We start from the raw sequence: 24198 nt of genomic DNA, 5'->3' as shown, positions 1-24198 counted from the left end.
GCACCACACAGACAGTACAAATGTACATACAAGATGTAGCTGGTTGTTCAGAGATAGCAGTGCTGTTCAGTGTTTGCCCTGCAGAAAGTCTGCAGTGCTCTGGATGGCTTCCAGACATTGATTGTGATAGTCCCCACCTCCCAGAAAGCTCTTCTGTGTTATAAACTGTGCAAGGTCTGGTCTGAGACCTTTAGATCATGAGGAATTGTATAAAGCACTTTTAGCTACCAGTAGATGATGCGCATGGGGACACAAGGTGCCAGCAGCCTGACAGGCATGGCACAGCTAGAGAGCTCCTGAGCTTAGCCAGGAGACTGCTCCCGGGACAAGTGAGTGTGCTGATCAGTGCAGTTCACTGCTGCAGGGATCTGGCTGCAGCCCCAGACTTGCCAGCAAGGTGTCATCTGCTTTATGAAGGTATTTCTTGAGGAGTCATACTGCAAAGCTGATGAGAATGGAGCTAGTAAATCAAGGACAGCAGGTAAAGCAGACTTTTCAGGACCTGTCCAGTTTTTTCTTAATCATGTTGCTGGGGCAAACACAGGGAACTACTCCTACTTGGAAATCAATTCCTGGACTGTGATGGCACCCAATTAAACAATATGGGAGCCCAGGGAATAGAGACATTATGGTTATGTTTTCATTTTGGACACAACTAATAAATAATGTCACCATTGTTCCTGTGCTGCTGCTGGTTCCTCTAATGGCATATGGATTTAATAATGTTAATGACCATCTTCTTTAAGTAGGATTTACTGGGATTAATGTTAGTTTCTGCTCAGGATCTATAGGCTTTGTTTTGGTCAATATAAAATAATACATAACGGTTGCCCATGACTAAGTTCTTAAAAGAGATGTTCAAACTTTGCCTCTACAGGTAAATTACATCCTTTCAGAATAATATAAATGTACAGTTAAAACAATGTGTTTGGAAAGTTAATGACTTAAAAATAAAAGATCACAGTTCCTTCAAAGCATTTTGCAATTCTGGCAGGCCTCATTATAATGAAACATCTCTGTGGTGTAAAAGGAGTAAGAGATATTCCTACACTTCAATCATAGGCCAAGGAGACAACAATTTATTTCCCTCCTTTGTTTAACCTGCTCCTTGCAACAACTAGTCTGGTAATATACGGTTTCTCCATCAACTTGCAAAGCACATTAATAATGTATTTCAATCACGAGCTATGCACTCAAAATATATTTATAAATTAGTTTCGTGTTAAAGTTTCAAGCTGCCTGCACTTATGTACAGAAAGTGACTAAATCCAAAATCCCAGTAGTGCTGGGATTCGTCTCAGTAGACATGCTTTTGCTAGAGGAGTCTACGGAAGCACAGTGTAAAATTCAATACACAAAGTTCAAAACAATCTAAAATTCAATTCTATGTGAACTGAAACATCATATGTTAAAATAATTCACTCCTCTTCCCTTGATATGCATGTTTGTACCTTCACAATTTTATGCTGGCTGGTTTGCCAATGGAAAAATCACATTGGTTCAATTACTGTTCAGGAACTTTCTCTGTTTTTTGGAATAAGGTGAATAGTTCAACAAAACCTTTTTTGCTCTTGGCTCTCTGTTTTTCCCCATAGTCTTCACTTCACACTGCTGTGTGTGAAGTTCATTAAGTGTGTGAATGCCTGACCAGAGGCTGACTTTTATGGTGGCAATGCTGAGTCTTGTGATGAGAAGGGGAATAGATGTGTGATGTGCATCTATGTTTTTTGTCCATACATCTATGATATCTCAGGAGTGTTGCTTCTTCTCTGATTTCTCCCCTTGACTTTCCTCTCCCTTGTCACTCAGATTTCCTGTTTCTCTTTCCCAAAGTCCGTGAATACTAATAATCTCTCCAGTGAGCATGTGCAAGCAAGAAATATAGAGAAAGGGGTCCACTCTGGTTAAGCAAATGAAATTCTTTTACCATACATCTTACCAAATAGACTGCTAAGAGACTTAATGACTAAGGAGTTAACAGTAATCAAAACAGTTTAAATACTCCAGGCAACAGCAACAACCTTTCTCTAGGAGTGGAGCAGGAGTAACTATCACTGAACATAGAAAAATAATTTTAATGTAGCTGGAAGATTACTAGTAGGTGGTTTAAATGCTCCTGAAATCCCAAGCAATTTGGATATCAACACCAGTAGGAAATTATACACTTTAATGCTTTAATTGTAACTAATTACCCACTAGATATCTATGTATCTCAAATTAACACATGCTTTACAAGACATTGGAAAGTGTCTGTTTGAAGTGGCAGAGTCTTGAAAGTTGCAAGCAATGGCATGGAAAGGCATTGTTTACTGTTAGTGCCATGGTAGATAAAAAAAATATCTTCCCCATGACTGCATTTAACACAGATCTTTTATGCTGAGTGATTTTCTGTAAAAATCACTAAAATTTATTGAAGTTTTTCTTTCCATTTCCCCACATCAGCTTACGATCAGAGATATTCTTAGTTGCTGTCTTATCTTAATCTTTAATTATAAAGATAACAGCAACACAAATCTGCTGTCATGAGAAATAGAAAGGAAGTATTTTGGGCATGAAGATGTATGGAAAGAAGGGAAGGGAGAGCTCTATGTTCTTCTTTTAACAGAGCACATTGTGGCATCCTGAAGCATGCTGGTGTTAGGCAGAGAAAATGATGTGTAGGTGTATTCAGTATGATGCTATAACAACTTCACTCAACATGTAGAAGAGATTTTTTAAAACCCTTCTGAAGTCCGTAATGTACTGTCCCATAAAGATGAGAGGTAGGTTTTACTTGTTAACTGAAATGAAGCTTTTTGGCTTTTAACATAGTTTGTGGTTTAATAAAGGAATATGATTCAGTATTAGTGTATTCTGTGATACTACTAAAAAATAGATTGGTGTCTCTGGAGCCTGACATCTAACAATGTCTAGACAAACCTTTATGTCCTTATTAGCTTTCTCTCATATAGTGACTGGAATTTGATGCTTACACACTATTAATTTTAAAGCTAATCGTAGACTGTTGTAACTCAGCTGTATTTGCTTAATTGGTAGCTTCTTCTAAAATAAATACCATTTTTTAATACTTCTAATAAAACCTTTAATTTCCACTTTTTATGGTTCTGGGATGCAAGGTGTTTTTGTATGGGCTGAGGAGAGAAAGATGCCTGGGAGACTACTGAGAAAGCTTTGGAGTCTGAGTAATCATGCGGGTGCAGGGCAGGCAGAGGGGCGCCTCAAGTACAGGGCTGGATGCAGCACAACCAGGAGGAGATGGGACCATGGGGTCTGCTTTTCCCTATTCATGGGGTAGCTGGTGCAGTGCAGGTCTTAGGCCTGTTGCTAAAGGAATGAGCAGAGGCAGGTAAATATTCTGTGTCACTTCCTTTGAGCACCCGTCAGCATTTCAGATTTCAGTGTTCTTCTCTCCCATCTGCCAAAAGCCAGGTGAGAGTCTCCTGGGTAAGGGAGATCACAGGAGTAAAAGTAGTTTATGTCTACCACTGTGTACTTCTTGCCTCCACAGCCACGCTCCCAAATTCAGTACAGGCAAGGTGATCTGTGAAGACTCCAGCAGCCAAGCTTGTCACTGCACCTCCGCACACTGTAGTGGGAACTGAGAACAAACAAATATTTCGGTGAGCATTTTAAGCTATCTGCAACTCAGTCAGGCTTGGCTAATGCTATCACAACAGGCAGAAATGCAGTAGACCATGCTTACTGTCTGAAATCTATAAAGGCAGAGGCAATATCTGTAGCTTTCTAAGGCATAAAATTGCTACAAAGTCCCTAAAGCTTTGGGAATACTAGATAATCATATTCAACTAGTCAATCTGTAAGCAGTACTTACAGATTGAAGTACTGCTTGCTTTCTTCCCAGCATTTCTCAGGAAACAGATGTCGGAGGGATTATCACTTCAGCCGCGTGACTGCAGTCCAAGTTCTGAATCTTGATATGCCTAACGACTAATCCATATGACATCCCAGTGGTTTCTGTCTGGGATTCATCTGTCCTACATTAGGCACTCAAAGATGGCCCCCTTAAACTGGTCATCATAGAATCACAAAATCATAAAATGGCTTGTGGCATCCGCAGCCTCTCTGGGTAACCTGTTCTCCTGCCTCACCACCCTCTGAGTGAAGAATTTCCTCTTAACCTCTAATCTAAATCTCCACTCTTTTAGTTTAAAACCATTTCCCCTTGTCCCATCATTATCTGACTGAGAAAAAGTTGCTTTCCATCTTTTTTATAAGACCTCTTTTAAGTACTGAAAAGCTGCAATAAGGTCACCCCAGCTCCTTCTCAAGGCTGAACAGCCCCAGCTCTCTCAGCCTTTCTTCACAGGAGAGGTGCTCCAGCCTCTGATCACCTTTGCAGCCCTCCTCTGGACCTGTTCTAACAGATCCACATCCTTCTTGTGCTGGAGACCCCAGACCTGGACACAGTACTCCAAGTGGGGAGTACTAATTTTGTTCAGTGAATTGAAACTAGACAAAGTCGGTGTCTTTTATCTCAACTACTCATGTGTCTAACCTCAATCATTCAGCTAGAGTTGTAATGCTGAACTGCATTACAGATAGATATAGTGAAGAAATATCCCCTGAACACTTTCTGAGGCTGTACTCCACTGATTCAGTCTAGGCTGCCTGTCCTCTCCAAGAATGCTTCACGTCCTCTTTTTTCTGTGGAGGGGATACCTTCGGTCTGTGTGAAGAGCAGCTTTTGCTGACCTACACTATTGTGGATTGCATGCAGTCTGACCTTGCAGGCATAGAAGGTCACCAAGGCCCAGATAGGACTAAAGGGAATTGTGTCAGAAGGATGGGGGAACTGGGACAGATCCCTGTGAACATGTGAAGGAATTGCTTTTTATCCCAGGGCAGCTGCACAGCAGAGAATTGAAGATGGCCAGAGAGATGAGGCAACCTGGTCTAGTGGGTGGCATCCCTGCCCACTGCAGGGGGGTTGGAACTAGGTGATCTTTAAGGTTCCTTCCGACCTGAGCCATTCTATGATTCTATGAAATTCTCTTCAGAATAAAACATCACCAGTTTATTGTCTGTCTGCGCTTGCTGTCTTCCAGCTGATGCTGTAAAATTGCAAGCACCAAAGTGAGCCTTTTGTGTGAACTTCCACGTGTGATAATTGTACTATGGCATACAGTTTTAAACTGCACCTCTCATATATTTTGCAGAAAAGCAGGATTCTGCAGCCATGCACCACATTAACAAACACTTCAGTGTAGTTAGCTGCAGTAACTCCTGTGTTACCTAGGTGATTTACACACAGTTTATTAAGTTATTGGATTTGTTTAAGGAGAAAACATTTTGGAATGCACTCGTGAGGATGCAGTTTTAGAACTGGCCTAAATTAATCTAAGACTTCTGTGCTACAACAAGTTGGAGGCCCTTGACTAGAAGGGCTGGAAAGGTTTGGAGTGCCCCTTCTGATGGCATTCTGACTCAAGACAGGGCACAACTTCATCACTTCTCTATGCCTGACTGCACTGAATAGAAGAGCAGATTTGCCTCCCTTGGTTTTGTTTACACCATCATTCACAGTCAAAGCATGAGAGGACTTCTTTAACGTGCTCTATAGACATAAATGTAACGTGTACTATTTTTTTTTCTGTTCTGTTTACTTTCCAATCTTTCAGGTAGAATTTTATTTTATTATAAGAAGTGTACTTGATGTAATAGCTTGATATTTTACTGCATTGTTTTTTGCCCCAAAGGTTTTTGGATGATCAAAATTCTGCATGAGGCAAGCATTCTTTTATCTATGTGCCATTTATCACACATGCTGGAGTTCCTGTTTAATTAGGTGCATTAATGATGTCCTTTAAGAGACTTTAATTATTATCTATTTTGCCTCCGAGTGCAGCTTTTACTTTTGTGTTGCGACTGAAATTTCCTTTGCCAGGTATTAAGGCTATGTGTTGAGAACAGACTGAGTGACCATATGGACTTTGTTACATTTTATGTGTCAAATAGATTTAACTCCAATTTTTCTAAAAATGAATAAATAAAATCAATATTTTGTACTTCATAATTTAAAATACTGTAAGTATAGTTCAACTGCAAAACAGGACAGCCATTTTTTTTTCTGTTTGCAAATATCTATTTTTGGATTAATAGAGGCAAAAGCACTTAATGCCAGTTTACGCGGCTAACAGATGAAGGCTTACATGGTTGGATTTATTTTACTTTTTTTTTTTTTTAAATAATATCTATTCTTATAAAAGTTATTCTTGTAAGTGTAAATGTATATTGAGTTTGTCTACTGTTTACTTTTCCCCAAACTTTGTTGATTTTCCACTGTTTTTGTGTGGAACTGACTAAAGCTATGGCTAAAGTAGAAGAGGAGAGCAAAGTTATATATTAGTTATCACAAATGCTTGATTTGAAAAGGAAAGTTTTTTATATTTTATAATGTATGGTTTTTTATATTTTTATAGTATATGATTAAATTTCTTGTGATTAATTTTCTTTTTGATCACCTAAGCGCACTGCTGGCTCATATTCAGCTGGCTATTGAACAACACCCCCAGGTCCTTTCCAGCCACTCTTCTTCAAACCTGTAGTGCTGCATGGGGTTGTTGTACTCCAAGTGCAGGACCCAGCACTTAGCCTTGTTCAACCTCATACAGTTGCCGTTGGCTCATCGATTCAACCTATCCAGATCCCTCTGTAAAGCCTTCCTACCCCTGAGCAGATCAACACTTCTGCCCAACTTGGTGTCATCTATAAACTTATTGAGGGAGGATTCGATACCCTCATCCATATAATTGACAAAGATATTAAAGAGAATTGACCCCGGTACTGAGCCCTGGGGGACAGACACCACTTGTGGCTGGCCGCCAACTGTATTTAACTCCATTCTCCACAACTCTTTGGGCTTGGCCACGCAGCCGTTTTTTCACCCAGTGATGCACATGCCCATCCAAGCCATGAGCAGCCAGTTTCTCTGGGAGAATGCTGTGGGAAACAGTGTCAAAAGCTTTACTAAAGTCTGGGTAGATAACATCCACAGCCTTTCTCTCATTCTCCACGTTGGTCACCTTGTCATAGAAGAAGATCAGGTTGATTAAGCAGGACCTGCTTTTCATAAACCTGTGCTGACTGGGCCTGATCATCTGATTGTCCTGTATGTGCTGCATGATAGCACTCAAGATAATTTGCTCCATAATCTTCTCAGGCACCAAGGTCAGAATGACAGGCCAGTAGTTCCCTGGGTCCTACTTCCAGCCCATCTTGTCAATGGGCATCACATTTGCTAACCCTCAATCATCTGGGACCTCCCCTGCTAGCCAGGACTGCTGATAAATGATGGAAAGTGGGTTGGTGAGCACTTTGCCAGCTCCCTCAGTACCCTTGGGTGGATCTCATCTGCTCCCATAGACTTTTTGTGCATCTAAGGGGTGTAGCAGGTCACTAACTATTTCCTCTTGGATTATGGGGTCTTCATTCTGCTCCTGTTCCCTCTCTTCCACCTGGAAAGGGAGCTGGGTACCCAGAAAACAACTGGTCTTATTAGTAAAGACCAAGGCAGAGAACCCGCCTTTTTCTTTCAGGTTGGTTGAGTCCTTCCTGAATAGCTGCCCTTTTACCATTAATACGTGTCTTGATGATCCTTTCTGATGACATATTGGAGTCTGAGCCTGGAGCTGAAGCTAAGCAAATGCCACCTGGCATTTTGTAAAAGACAAAGTTGCTGATTTAGCTTGGACTGGATCACCTGGACAGTGGGATCACTACAGATGTTTCACCTACTTCAATATTGGTTGGTCAGAAAAAGCAAATGCTTACCCTTAGAGGCAGGAATTTTCCAGAATACACAAGCAGGGCAATGCCAAAGCCACTTCTGTGAATCTGATGTGTAAAAGCACAAATCCAGGCAAGGAAAAGCTTACCTGCCAGTGACAGATGTCACCTGTATATAGCACTGGAGGACTAATATGTCTCCAACTATGTAGTGCCTCATGGCTTGGCTGGATCTCAACAAGATAAACATTTCTGCTATTGCTGCATGCTTGATATGACAAAATGCTGAGGAAGAGCAAAAGGAAAAAATTACTGGGCAGGCAGAGGGTAAAGTGGAATAATATGTCTGGCTGTTCAAGGTCAGCAGACAGACAGCAATTCCAAGTATGGCTAAGGAAGGCATTAACTTTCTTTAACAACAAATTGTCCATTTTTCCTGGTGCCTTATTTGGGGAGTGGAGTTCGATTTAAATGCTTTCTTATGGTAACCTTTTACTAATTCTTCAGAAGCTGTGGCATTCACTAACCTGTTGTGAAGCTAAATATCGTTGCTGCATACAGACAAAAGTGAAAAGTAAATGAAGATGTTAGTAAATGTTCTGGACATCAGACATGATTAAAAGTGAAAGTTGCCTGTTGACTATGCTTAGGGCTCATGTATAAATTAGGCTATATTTCCACTTTTACACAGAGGAATATCTGACAGGGTTCTGCCTTGTGTCAAAGAAGGTATACAGATCTCTGGAAAATGGCTTGTTCAAGAGGTATAAAATGTGCTGGGAAGGGGATATGGGGATTTATTGACTCCAGTGTGCTCAGTTTTCTGTTCATACTGGTGGACACTAGTGCAGAGGGAAAGCAAAGCTCAGTTCTTTACAGAGCTGTGGCATGCTATGTCCTGACCATGCCTGACCTGTCCAGAGCACATGAAAGAAAGCTGATGTGTTACACCATGGCTCAGGCTTTTCCTTTGCCATCTCCCCTTATTCTGGAATTTGGTTTAAAATTTTCGTGGCAGTTTAGGGGGACAATATCTATGGGGGCAAGTATAGGTTTGGGAGTGGGCTAAGTGACACTGTTGACCCTATTACCACCACTTCTGACAGTGGTGGGGGGACACATCACTTGCTTTTGATGCAGCCCAGGACACGGTTTTCTGGACTGCAAGTGCACATTGGCAGCTCATGCTGAGCTTCTCATCAACCAGCACCCCCAGGTCTTTCTCCTCAGGGCTGCTCTCAGTCCATTCTCTGCCCAGCCTCTATTTGTGCTTACATACATTAAGTTTCATCAGTACATCAAGTATCCTCGTCTAGTCAGTGGAGTGGAGGTGGGAGGAAAAACTGTTGTGAACAGAAAATTAGATGTAAAAATGACATTTGTGTTACTGAGATGGTGAATAGCATAATAATCAGGCAGAAGATAAGGCAGTTGACATAAGACTATTCCAAAGAAACGCTTCTGTTCTTTCCAGTCCCCTGCACGCCCACGCCTGTACTGCCCCAAGCAGCATCAGTTCAGGAACCACTGAACATCTGTCTGCTGATAAACTGCATGACTTGTGCACGTGCCTATACTTTGCTTCATTTTAGTCATTTTGGTATTGCTATGCATAAGCGGTAGCAGGACGGGGATCTGTGTGCTTCAGATTCAGCAATTTGTTTTTCTGGATGAAAAAGTGGTAGGAATAAAACTCAGAAAAGATGATTGTTCTGCATTCCCTGCCATTTACTTCAATTCACCTTCCATGGGGCAGGGTGGATCTAGTCCAGCCACCGCAGAGGACTTGACAAATGCCGTGTGTACTTTCAATGGCCAACTTCCCCATGTACTCAAGCTGTTCTGCCTCCCTCTCACACAGCAGAAACTGTGGCCGGCAATGTCTTTCTGGCCACAGGCTGCAGGCCCCTTCCTTCCTACTGAGGTCTTTAGAATCTGAAGTCTTTCTATACCCTGATGCTCAGACCCTGATCTGTTGCATCGTGGGCTCTTGGGTCCCTGGGATGACCTGAAAGGGACTAAATGCCCACACAGAGAGATCCCAAGGACATTTCTGAATTGTCACTTGCCCTGCAGCTCCCTCCAGGTGCTGCTGGCAGTGGTTAGAAACAGAGGTGGGGTTGGGGATGGAGGTACCTGGTAATATCCTATCATTGCTCATCTAGTCCCAGTCTTAGCATCCTATGAGAGTTGTGTTTGAATGTCATGAATTTGCTACATGTTACTATGAACACACTGTTCCCTTGGTAGTCTCATAGTTTATACATAGATTTGTCCAATTTCACAGTTTCCAGGTTAAATGTCTATGGATCTGGAATCATTTCAATGCAATGCAGAGAAGGTCTTGTTCCTGGATTAACTGCAGGTGCCCAATACACACTGCCATTAGCATTCATGAAAAAAAAAAATACAGTCAGCATGAAATTGATTGGGCTAAAAACAAATCCAGGGGGAAAATATCCTTTGCTGTTTCTGTTGAATGACCTTTTTGTCTTGTGGGGCTGTCAAGAACCGAGTGACAATTTGTGCTTCCAAAGGGATTTAAAACTAAGTTGCTGAGGAACAAAAGGGGAGTTTCTCACGTGGCTAAGTGCTTGGCTAAAAATAATTAGAGTGTCAGAATAAGCGGTCAATTTTCACAGTAAGTTGTCATTACAGTCCCATTGGTATCTTTATTGTCCTAGATATTCCCAGTGATCCATAAGAAAGTGTAAGCAGTCAGGTGGAAAAGGCTGCTGAAGACATTACACAGAGATGGGCTATGTGTGAGGAATTACAGAATAACAGTGAGATTTAATGACTGAGTGAGAAAATGGCAGATGCAATTCAGAAATTTCCTGCACACAGGAAAAACAGCTGTGAATTCGCATTCATGGTGGTTGGCCCTGAACTGGAACAAGGTTTTGGAGTTACAGAGGTTCCAGAAAACTATTAGCGTAAGTCAGGAACAGTCAGAAAACTCTTGAATGTTAGGGGTGATTAGAAAAGAAACAGAGCAAAACTGTTGCTCAGCTGTGTAAATTGATGGTGTGCTCTTATTTGAAATGTTATGTTATAGTTCTGTTGTTTCATTCTGAAAGTATGATACACACCAAAAGGTTACAGAGACAGGCCACAAGATCAGTCAAAAACATGGAATGTGATTTGTGCAAGGACCAAATTGTCAGGAAAGGAGCAATCCAGGGGGATGAGATATCACAGATATTTATGAAATTGTGAGCAGCATTGGAGAAACTGTGTCTGTCTTAGAAAAATAAAAGGCGCTGAAAGAAACTATTTGTTGGTAAATTCCATACCAAATGCAGTCCCAAGTTTTGGTTCTTCCCACATAAAGTGGCAGACGTGTGGTCACCCTGGAAGCCTGAAGATTTCAAAAGGCAGCTGGAATACACTTACGGAGGAAGAGCCACTCACTTCTGAGCCAGCAAGTCCTCATTCCTCATACTGCTGCGGGGTGGCAGGTAAATTGTCTGCTTGTGCAGACAAGGTGCGTTGTGAATATCAGGCTATTTATCATTACAAGTGCCATGAAGAAGAATTAAAAACTCTCTTAGACTTTCAATATTCTGAAAAGGAAGGACAGAATTGTGAGGACTGATAAACACTCAGAACATCGTGTATTTGCAGAGCAACAGCAGTTTATTTTATAGCTTATGCTTAAGGTGCTTGCAAGCCTTGCCTAAAATTCTTGGAGGTCTGAGTCACATACAGTGGAAATGAGAAATAGTTACTGGGGAGATTGTCTGTGCTTTTTCTCTGACACAGAGCATGAGTGAGCATGCCCTCCTCCCTGTGCCACACAGTGCTGCAGCTGCACACGCTTCCCACATGAAGTATTTACAGTAATGATACAATGATGCTGTATTGTCTTTAATACTCAGGATTTTTGGAGTCGGTACTAGCAACTAGGACCAAGGCAGAAGGCCACATTATTTCAGCCTATTTTCATAGTATACCCCAGAATCTGTGCAGTTATTTACCTGGGAGTCATAGGTTGTTGGTCTGCATGAGCTCCTTTTGCACTTTCATGCAGGAAGATGTATGTGGATGTAGATCTCGCATGATGTGTGAACCTTTCTTTTACAAGAACTGCAGGTGTTAGCCCAGGCTGTGTCCAGTCAGGTTTTGAACTTCTACAACTAAGTTGACTCCACAACCTCTCTGTTTGACCACACTCAGAGTAAAAAGTGTTTCTTGAGTTCAGAATACCTCCAGACTGCAGCTCCTGGTGCCATGTCACGGGTTCCTGCACGTTTTGTGTATGTTTCATGGGGAACATTTGTTTTGTAACCAGTTGTGCAGGTGTTTCAAATATAAACAGTTACGACTGAGAAATATTTAGTTTTTGCATGCTTCTTCCTAAAATAAGTCAGCAAGTAACTGCTTTGTTGGTAGACAGCACAGGGAGTAGGTGGCCTGGAGAAAAGGCTCTTGGAATTTTTATGCCAGATGTCTAGGTTACCACCTGATTTCTAAACTTTTCTTGAATTACTTTTTTTTTCATTTTTCTGGAGAATGATATATGCATGATGCTCTAGGTAGGAAGTTTAGAATAGAAGGGTGTAACACAGCATAGACTTAACATCCTTTTATAATGTGGAGGCTAGGACCACCTGCACTATTCAAGGTGAAGCCAAACCAATGCTAAATAAAGCAGGAGAATCACCTCTTTAGACTGTCTGGCTATGCTGTGCTTAAGGCATCCCAAAATGCAGTTTCCCCTTTTGGCTGCCATGTTGAGCCTGCTGTCAGCCAGCACCCCCAGATCCCTTTCTGCAGAGCTGCTCTCCAGCCAGTCTCCTGGTCTGTATCTGTCTGGCATTACTCCATCCCAGGTGCAGCACCTGGCATTTACCTCTGTTGAACTTCATGCTGTTGATGACTGCTCGGTGCTCTGATCGATTTAGATCCCTCTGCAAGGCCTGTCATCCCTCCAGGGAGTCAACAGCACCTCCTCATCTAGTACCATCAGCAAACTTGCTGAGGATGCTCTCCAGTCCTGCATCCAGATCACGGATAAAAATGTTAAACAGAACTGGCCCTAGAACTGAGCCCTGGGGTACACTGCTGGTGGCTGTCAGCCAGACAGATGTAGCCTCATTCACTACAACACTCTGAGACTTACTGTTGAGCTAGTTCTTCACCCAGCTTAGCATGAACCTGTTGGACAATTTGGCCCTAAGGACACGTAGGACGTTTGCTATCTAGGACAGTATCAGAGGCCTTACTGAAATCTAGAAAGATTATGTCTGCTGCCTTCCCTTCATCCACCATGACCTTATCATGGAAGGAGATCAAATTCCTGTCTGGACTTTCCCTTGATGAACCCATGTTGACTATGCCTGATAATGGCTTTGTTCTTTAATTGACTTTCAATAACCCCAGAATAACCTTCTCCGCGGTTTTTCCCAGTACTGAGGTTAGACTAACAGGTCTGTAGTTTCCTGGGTCTTCTCTCACGCACTCTTTGAAGATGGGTATAGCACTGGTGAGCTCCCAGTCAGCAGGGACCTCCCCAGATTCCCATGACCTTTGGTAAATTGTTGAAAGTTTCTTTCCCACAGAAATTTTTCAAGTTATTAAATCATATTTGTTTTTGGTTTCCTTCCCTGTTGAAACAAATGCACAGAGAAGTGATGACTGTAGCAGAAGTGAATAGTGATATAAATATTTATCTTGCTTTCATGTGTTGATAACAAAGCACCATGTGACCATGCGTATAATTGCACCTACAGCACAGTCATGGGAGTACTACCTGGCATAACTTCTTGCTTAGGATCATATTATACCAAAGTAGTCTTCCTGTCTTGCCCTGTTGTAATTTGTGGTGTGTTGGTTGTGAACACTCACATTGATAGAAAAGTGCTGCCTTGTGAACTAGGCATCTTAAACCACTCTGTTATACACGCACAGCCTGAGAAACACTTCTGAGAAGCAGTTTGCTTCTGCCACTGCCAGATCAGTACATGTAGGAATCTGGGCACGTTCATTCCTCTGAAATGTCAGGTCAAATGCAAGCAGGAAATTCTCACAGAAGTACAATGTAATTGTTTCTTCCAATGACCAGGTCTCATCATTTTCTCAGTCACCTTTCTGAACTCCAACGTAAGCACCTTCAGCCTTGGAACAACAATATGCTTTTCTCTTGAGTCATTGCATATTGGCAACATTTAAAGTATACAACTATATTTTACTTTAGACACAAAAAATGTCCTTCATGCCAGAAGTGTAGTATCAAATTTACCATCTGCAAAGAAAGTGTTGAAAACATGCAAACTGAGGGAAAATTGTTAATATCATCTGACAGCAGAAGAATGGGCAGGAGAGGGGAATATAGGAGCTTTAGGCCAAATAAATGCAACAGGGGAGTTCTTAATTTTTCTCAATACATTGTAATATCAGAAAACTGAAGGTTTCCTCAGTTTTAGGAGATATAAGGAATACTGGAACTTCAGTGGAAGAAAATTAAGAATTTTTACGTGTGAAGCAATCTGTCTTTCTGTAACAAAACATTATATTTCTGGTATTGTTAATATGAAATTTCACTTAAAATCTTGTAAGTCATGCATGTAAGTGTTAACAGCCTACAAACTGCAGGTGCATCTCAGTTCCCAGGAACCTGGTCTGGGAATGCTCATGTGGAACATGAAGATGACCTGCAATACTGATAAGGGAATTAAAATATTAGTACTTGTACATAAAGTTATATGTAAAGTTGTATGTAAAGTTGTATGTAAAGTTGTATGTAAAGTTGTATATAAAGTATGTAAAGGATAATGGATGGGTCTGCTTCACATTACAGTGGCAATTATCAGTCTTTATAACAAAGCATTTGGGGGACAGTGAATTTGTTGAAATTGACTGAAAGAGAAAGAATCTGTGTAAGAATTTACTACACGACAAGTATTGAATTTGCTGTATTTATTGTTGTTGAAAGAGGTTTCTACACCCAAAGGGCATATTTGATCTTAGCTCCTCTCTACCTAGAACACTGACAAATACTTGTTTTATTCCACAGTACAGGAGGATAACATTAAATTTAATTTAAATAGCACTGACTTGAAGAATTTCAGCTTATTTTAATGCTAGCTGAGAAGCTATCATAATCCTACTTGAACAGCAAAGGAAGGAGATGAAATGTCGTGTTCTTGGCATAAGTATTTCCCCTCTGATCTAGAAGAGTTGCTCCCTGTGAGCTGAGCCCTGCACACATTTCCATGATCAATGTGTCAAGCAGGAGAGGAGAAAAACTTGAAAAAAAGCATGTAGGTTCTCTCTGTATGCCTGTGCACTCGACCCTTACCTGCCATTCACAAAGAATCTCCTTTTCTCCCCCTGTTCTTCCTTGTTTTTCATAGGATCTGAAAGGGTGATCTAGTGTAAGGTAATTCTTTCTGCTTTGATTGTTGCTATAGTAGTGCAATGCTGTCTGTAGATGCGTTGCTGTCACTTTCTCTCCATGCTCCACACTGACACGTAGGGGATGCAGAGCAGAGCCTACATTCACCAAAAAAAAAATAAAAATAATAATAATAAAAGAAAAATAATCCAAAAGCTATTTTAACCCCTTACAACTCCTGAAGAAGGACCAAAGGTGTTGAGAAGTTCAAGGCCATGCTTTTGCATGGCTGATGACAGAGTGAGTCAGCAGCACAAGCTCAGAGGCCCACATACGGAGAGATGGAGCCGTGTAGGGATATGTTGAGAAAAGCTAAAATCATCTGTGTGGTCGAGTGGAGGGTGATTCTTTCACATATCAGCTTGGCTGCCTGCAAGGGGACAATGTCTATATCTATACTTGTAACCAGAAGGAGCCTGACAGTGATTTCTGACCATTTGGCCAAAAGGTACAGCTTGGCCTATGTCCATATACCAAAAGTTGCTGCTCCCAAACGAAGGTGGCTGCAACCAAGCCACGTGCCTACTTGTAAGCAACCCTGGAAAAAGTCCTATAAAGTTCTGAGCCCAGGCCACATGCACAATGATACTGGGCCCTGCATCCTGCTGGGTCTCAGTGGGATGGAGATCTGGGCAGCTGGACACAGATGCTGGGGGACAGATATGCTACGGCCACTGCATCTGTTGCCCCTAATGCCTGCACAAGTACCTCACAGCAGAGGGATCGTTAACACTTTCTAGGCCCTGTGTGCCTACCCTGGCTTTACTTTCTTCCCTTATTTCAGCAACAGACACAACTGAGAAGAACATGAAGCCACCTGTGGCCATCACAACCCCAGGCAGCACTGCAATCCCTAAGAATTTCCTGCCCATCTTCTCTTTCCAAGTTATGCCCTTGGAGCATGGTAATACAGGAGCATGCCTGAGGCTGAGAAGTTCCACTCCTATGACTGGAGAAGAGGTTCTAAGACACCCCCTGCCTTTGGGATAACCCTGAACAAAGCAGGGAGTCCTAATTGGATCCATCTTCTTTGTGAGATGCATATACCCATCTGTGTTTGTCTCCTATATGTGATGGGGACAGCATCTGGATGGTATATCTGGTTGCTGTCTGAGATACTCTCCAGCAACTCTGCTTCATCTTCTATAGTTTCTCAAAGACATTGTAAAGCTGCAGTGCAGCTCCTGACAGCGTGACCCCTATCACATAGCTCTCAGGGTCTGTTTAGTGTGGTCCCCTTTCCTCTATGTCATTTTCTCTTTGTCTTCAGAGGTGGTGTTAGGTAACAGTCACAAATTAGTATGCAGTTAGGCAATAAGAAGAGAAGATGGGTAGTGTGAGCTAGGGCAGTCTTTTGGGTAGAAAGTGGTCTCCATTGACTCAATGATGTTAGTTGCTGATTTTTTTGAAAATTTTGCTTAATAAATATTGTCACATTTGAAACTCAATGAGAAATTACTTGTATTATTTGGCAAAATGGGATGTTAATTTTCAGTGATTTTTTTTTTTTTGTTGCTATCAGTGTTTTTCATAGTAAGCTTTTTACAGGCAAATGTAAAGTTTGAGGGGTTTAGGATTAAGGATTTTCAACAAAAATCCTGAAAAAAAATAATCTTAATACACTTTTCATTTTCTTAACACACTTTTAACAAAAATAAAAATAAAAAATTAAAAAAAATCCGGAGCCAGACAAATTTTCTGACAAAAGACTTTCAGCTACTTCTGATGGTTGTCAGAGGCTCCATTTATAGGCAAAGCTAATACATTTAATTAAACAAACAGTCATAAATTATTAGTAATGATATCACCTGCAAATATTGCCTCTCCTGTAACCCTTGACCATTACGTCTACAAAAGCACAACTATTTCATTATGGGTAATGTCCTCCATTTGAGTTTCATCTTTCCTCATTTCCCCTGTTCTCATTGCCTACCTCTTGCCTGTTTCTTGTCTCCTCTCCTGTCACTCCTGCATTTCCTTCACTGTAGCATGTTCATTCCCTTCCTAAAATGTTTAGCCAGAAACAGCCAGTTATCCCTTATTAAAATGATAAACAGTGAAATACTTGCATAGTGACCCTTAATGTCATAATTGGGCTTTAGATTTGGAGTCTTTAAATAGAAACACTTTTCTCTCAAATTCAGTGCCATATACTGTCTCCAGACTCAGTTTATTAAGGAAATTCCATGCCTGAATAGAACATAATTTCAAACCCACAAGATCTATGAAATTTTTATTTGTAAATCAAAGCTTGGACTCTCCAAACTGTACTTTACAAACAGGCCATATTTCATTTGCTTATATAATTGACATTTGAGCTACTGTATCAGGCAGAAGAAAGGAATTAGGACATTATATTTCTAAATTTAGTCAGTCCCCAAGATGCTAGGCATGTGTCATTCTGGCAAATAGTTCACATTTCTCTAAGTGATTTTTCTCATCTCTACAGTGCTTCATACCTAGCATATAGTGTTGGTTTAGAAGTAAACAGCCTTTATGTAGGGGCTTGCTATCTGAGTTCCTAACTTACAAAGGCACCTCTTTTCTACATAGTATTTCTAGTATTTACATAGCTGTTCCAGTGCCTTCCTGAATCAGGGGACAAATGATAAGCAACAGAAAATAATTCAAAGCTCTCTTGGTCAATCTACATATGCTTCTGCAAATTGCAGGCACGCAGGAAGGCTGCTTCTGTGGCAGATGCAATGCACATAACAATTGATCCATTTTTTTAAATTATTTTATTTATTTTTTTTTTTTTAACAAAACCAGGAAGACAGGAAATCTATGCAAGAAAAGAAAGGGAAAAATGCTGCATGTATATTGCAGGATGATTGGACATATTTTTTAATTTTGTTTGAGGAAATAAATATTCTGAAGATTTCCCGTACATAACAATTGAATGCCATATCACAAGAAAATCTACGATCTTTCTTAGAAAATAGAAGTCACATACATGGGATGGGTCAGTCTGCCTAGCACCGTGTCTTGTACAATCATCTATTACGCCAGTGCTCACTTTGTATCCAAAGACCCCAGTGCATTTCCAAAAAAATAACATCCATTCTAGGAAGTGAAACAAAACCACCAAGACTTTAACTTACATTAAAAATCACTCTGTTTCTTTCTGTGCCCTTGCATATCTGCTTGTTTCATTGCAATGTGCAAGATGCATGACAGTTCTTTGGGGATTGTCTTATCATTTGGTTCCAGAAAGTCTAAAGAGATCTATATACTCCAACATAATTTTTATCTATTTTTATTTCTACTAGAGAATAAATAGCCCCATTCTGCAGATAAACCAAATCCTTTCAGAAAAATGCTTTTGTTACTATGAGAACCTGGTAACAGACACCTGAGAAAGAATTTTCCTCTTCATACGGAGCAACCAGGCCATGTTTTTCCATGATACATTTCAAAATCAAAAATCTTGCATATTGATGAGCTGAAGTGCATAAAAGAAAAGTGCATAATAATGCTGTGAAGGGCGGTATTGCTTAATTAAACTACAGGCCAATCCTAATTTGGCTATCTGTCATCTTAAAAGAACATCTACAGCATAATCAAAGAAGCTAACATTTGTGAAGACTAAGCACATTCTGGCACATTCTGAATTTATCTGGAGTTGATTTCAATAGGAATTGTATTAAGGCCAGCAGGCAGGTGGGGATGTGTTAATGCAGTGCAAAGTAATCCTATTCAAAGCACATGCAGCGGCAGCAGCCAGAGAAGTAAGAGGGAGCAGACCAAATACTAATGACCTCTCTGAATGTCTATTCAGGGACGTGCCTGTCACTTTGCTAGTTATAAGCAGTGCCCTCCATTGCATCTGTGGAACTGTTTAAGTCAGTCACTCCAAAGGAGACATTCAAAAAGTTTATTCAGTAAATTAATAGTTGTTAAGAATTTCTGTTGAGGTTAGTTCATGTCAATTTTCAAAACAGAATTTTGTTAATGAACATTTCTGTTCGTGCTTAAATTAGAGAGGCATCTTTTATGTCATACTACAATCATTAAAGGAAGATCTTTAACCTAACCTCTGTGCTGTGTTGTGGCAAACTCATCTGAGAAGTTGCAGTCTAACTGATACCTTTGAGCTGCAGAAATAATGTCAGTCTAAGTATTTGTTTCATCTTGATACTTTGCAGTTTTCCTCTCTTCTTTTCCTGTCTTCCTTGTAGAAAAATGTTGAGTGGAGAAGAGAAAGTGTAATGAAGAACCACTTTTTTAGCTCTGGATATTCTGTAATTTTTCTTCGCACAATATATTGGGAATTGTAAGTTTATATTGATTTTATAGCTTGGTTTATTAAGAAGAAAAAAAAGTCCCTTTTTGTCCTTTTTCAGTAGTTCAGTACCTCCATGTGAATACCTTCAGCTCACGAATATGCAATTTGTTACTATATATTCAACAGACTTGTAATTTTTCTTCAATTAAATTGTTATATTACTTTTAACATTTCAACAAGAAAATAAAAGGATGCCTTAAGATTAGCATTTTCCCTGATCCAATCTTTTACAGTTCCACTGGAAATCATTAAAACTGAAAATTTTGTTTTAAGTGTGTGAAACATTTCTACCTATACTAGAAGCAGAGTAACTTCAGAATAATCTCTCACCAGTAACTGAGATCTCAGAATTTTAAACCTGAATTGCTCCAAATTTTTAGAGCCTTTGAAAATGCACCCTGGCTTTCATCTCTTTGAGTTTGGCAAAAAACTTTATCCCTAAAGTCTTTTAAAATGTAAAGACTTTTCTAAAGCTTTTATTTATTCCTTATTCATTTTATATTACCTTAAAAAAAAAAGAAAAAAAAAAAGAGCAGGATATGCCTCTTGTGTAAGATCAAATATAAATGGTTTACAGCCTACTATTTGTAGGTTTAATTCACAGGATCACAGAATCACACAGAATCGCAGAATTTCTAGGTTGGAAGAGACCTCAAGATCATCTGACCTAATGCTAACAGTCCCCACTAAACCATATCCCTAAGCTCTACATCTAAACGTCTTTTGAAGACTTCCAGTGATGGTGACTCCACCACTTCCCTAGGCAGCCTGTTCCAGTGTCTAACAATTCAATTTGCAAGTAAAGATCTCACATATTTTTATGGAACCAATGTTCTCTGCTAATATGTTTTTCTAAACATACCATGAAAAGTAACAGCAAGATGTTTCATAAAAGCTGATTTTTAAAGTGCGTATACGTCAATGAGTTTTATGGGAAAAGGAAACATTGCCTTCCCAATACTTAGCTTGTTCTAGTACAATAAACAGCTAAAACTTTTTGTAATTATTTGGAATAAAATAAGCAATCAAAAACCATGAAGGGCCAGTTATTTTAATGTCCATGCTTCAGAATATTTTACTACAGGATTGTAGAAATATGAAGCTAGAAGAATGTCAAGAGCTTATATTTCTTAGTAAATGGCACATGGTCTGATATCAATACCACAGAATAACCAAGAGGTCCCAGTTCCTTTGTAATGAGAGTTTTTCCCAAACTGTACATGTGAACACCCTAAACACACCCTTTCAGAGCTTCAGAAATACTCTTTAGTTTAGGTAGCTGATTTAGGTACCTAAATCACAATACTTAATGTAGTTATTAAAAAAAAAAAAAAAAGCTTTTAAAAAATAACAAGTATTCTATATTTTATTGTATTTTATTTATATAATAACAACTATAAATAACAAAATATCTGTCAGAAAAAAACAACAATGTCCTTCTTTGTGATAGATGAACTTAACCTGATTGCTAAGAAGGCATTATGTAATATTGTCTCATTTTCCAAGGTCTTCAGCTAGCGTTTGAGGGTCTCATTAATGACTGAGACAACACTGGACTATCTCATAAGCCATAGAAGACTTTCTGAACTTGGGATCATGACTCCCTAACCTTTTTTTTTTATTCCTGAACTTGTTGCATATACCTTATAACTTGTGAGTCGGGTTGTCAAACCTCTTTATACAATTACCAGGTAAATGCATCTGTACCTCTTGCCTTAGCAACTCTCAGGTCTTCAGTTTGCCAGATTTAGCTCTGCTAACCTCAGAGAGCTATCAAAGACTTCCTTTTCGGAGCTTAAAGCTACAACAATTCCCAGTTAAAAAGCATAAAATTCTCCTAAAGCCCTTCACTAATCATAAGCCAACAGGATATAAATTTAAATCATTTAATCACTTGATGTGCTAGATTCTTTTGCTACACTAACCCAAAATTAATTTGTATCATGGTTATCTTATTGCTTTAGTCCATAAGGTGACAACCTGACATTTCTTGAAAACCCGTTTTAAGCAACTTTTCTTTGCCACTTGCTGATTTTTGTTAGCTACCTAAAAGTTTTTAATTTCTCTAGGGAATGGGCCAGAACAGACTTCTTTACAAAGCTGCTGATTTCTGCTGCTACGGTGTCTGCTAGTTCTGTAACTCTGAAATTGTTGTTATGCACCAGGAAATAATGAAGAACCAGAAGGAAAGGCTTTATTAGAAGGGTTCTGCATTGAGCCACACACAAGTAGGAGCTGTACTCCAACAAGAGCTAAAGACATTGTACCATGTCCAAGGACTAAGAATGGCAGCATGCTCATCTTAGTCGATTTGAGAATTAATACTTCAGTAATACTAGAACCAAACAATGTGAATATTAAAAAGGAATAAATTATAAATGTTAGCAGTAACTATAAACAGAATAGGCAGTGGAATCACTTTACTGGAAATAGGATGGAGAACAGAAGTGTTCTGTGGAAAAGAACTCCAGCAGCCCCAAAATAACAGAGTCAGCCTCCCAGGGAAGATCAGATCACTTTCTTCACCTGGATCTCCTCTCATAATGGTGATGGTGGTGACAGTGGCAGTGGCAATGACAGAAGGGGATGAAGGATGCTGAGTTGTTCAAAACAGGAACAAACATTTCATTGAACTCACTCGAGATAATAAGATAGAGGTGACCCATATTATTCAGGTTGAAAGAAGGGGAGAAAAATCACGATTCTCACATAAGTGTTAAAAATAAAATCTAAATGGCTTGTAATGTTGTAGACAGAGGACAGGAAGGACTGAAATAAAGTAACAGTAGATGACTTAAATGTAAAGTCTGTAAGGTTAATATTTTTCCTTTCATTTGGCTTGTTTAATTTATTCATGCTCTGACCTCACCAAGAACTTGAGCACAAAGAGATCGGATGTTTTACTGCTAATCCTGTGGTTATACTGTATTGAAATTAACTTGTACAATGTTTGAAGGTTAATTATGAACAAAATCATTACTAGTTCATGTATTTGTACATGAACTGCAATCTTCATTATTCATTCTCTCCTGATAATTCCCAGGACTTCCTTGGATTAAGTGTGTAACAAGGTGATTTTCATACCAGTAGGAAAGGTTTCATAGAAAATCACAAGCAGTATGAAATACTGCTATTTGCTTTTTGGTAAATGATACAGAAGACACTCACGGGAGGACACTGGGAACAAAGACTGATAGAAGCCTTCCATCAGTTCTAGGATCGGTTCTAGGAAGATTTCATTTGTGGTTTTAGCAAATGCAATTAAAAGCTTTTTCTCTTTTGCCTTTGAAAAGGTCCAAATACAAATCCTCCTAGAAGCCTAAGAAAAATTCAATAAATCTCTGTGTGCTGGCCTCTAACTCTAGAATTCTGTTTAAAATTTCCTATACTCATCTGCACACTCTGTATGTGACCTGCACCTAGCTACTCTACTCCAAGCACCTGTGTTTCTCCCTGTATAGATGGCAGAAAAATAAAATTGAAAACCTATTTTCTGTAGTCCAGACAAGTCATTTCACATGGATTACTAATCCTGCTAATGACAATGTAATGCCAAAACTTACCAAGAAACCATTGAAAAATGTTTATCCACTGGACATAAAATTACACATTTTGGCTTAGAGCTTGGCTGTATCTCATGGAGTGCTTCTCCTCTCTTGACATGCTACCTGTTTTTTTAGCACTTCCTATTCCCTAAAATTTCTTGCTTTGTTATCCTTCTTTCTCCTAGAAGCGTGCAGATTTTCCTGTGTTCACAAAAGGAACTGGTGAAATGTTATCTGATACAGAGTTGGTACATATGAAGGTGAGGGAAGTGCAAGGAGAGACTGCTTAAAACTGCGAGGCAGACAGCTTGTCTGGAGTGCAAATGATAAACCATGCTTATTTAAAGTTTACAGTGAGAATACCCCAAAAGGGACATTAAACTGTAGTAATTAACATCAGGAAACTCTCCCCATGGAAGTACTTGTCATGGTACAATTTAACTCGCAAATTGTAAATACCTACACAGAAATCTTGCCATAGATTCACCCAAAACTGTTGAGTGTCATTCTCTACCCATAGGCATCTAGAAACAAAACAACAAACAAACAAGCAAATAACAACAGCAACAACAATAATAAAAAAAATAATAATAAAAACAACAACAACTACTACAACAAAAACAGCCAAGATACTCAATGCACCATTTAAATTGCATTTCTCATTCTCCATTTTCCTCTCTGCTTCTTCCAGTGTTCTCCAGCCCCCAAACCTATGTCACCCATGTGAGAAACTAAGTTCAAGGTGCTGGGGCTTCTCTGCTGTGCCAGTGCCTGGTGCTCCTTACCCTGTCTGCATCCCCTTTTCACATTTCCACACATTACCCTACAGACACTGCTCAGAAATCCAGTAACCTCCCTGCTTTGTCTTTCAGCTTTCTTCTCTTTTGACAATGCCATTCAATGCCAAATCCTTCTTTCTGCTCCCCAACATCATTTTTGTTTTTATTATCTCTGGAAGGACCTGAGCAGAGGAGAGTCTGTGCTGTCTGCATTGCCAGCCTGTTGCTGGCTTGGATAGGGACAGCAGATGGGATAAGAAGCAGATGAGATAAGTGAAAACACACTGGAAGCAACTAGGGAATGTGCTATTTGCTTCTTCTGCGTGTAGAACATTGTACTTGCTACAGCTCAGGTTAAAGGGCTTTTTATGTCTGTTCGGATTTGAAGAAGCATTTGCCAGTCCATACAATTATCAAAGTTTTGTGTAGTTCTGTGGCATT

Source organism: Anas platyrhynchos, chromosome 1, assembly GCF_047663525.1.
Source record: "Anas platyrhynchos isolate ZD024472 breed Pekin duck chromosome 1, IASCAAS_PekinDuck_T2T, whole genome shotgun sequence".
Lineage (NCBI taxonomy): Eukaryota > Metazoa > Chordata > Aves > Anseriformes > Anatidae > Anas > Anas platyrhynchos.
Note: the sequence above shows the minus strand (reverse complement) of the source record.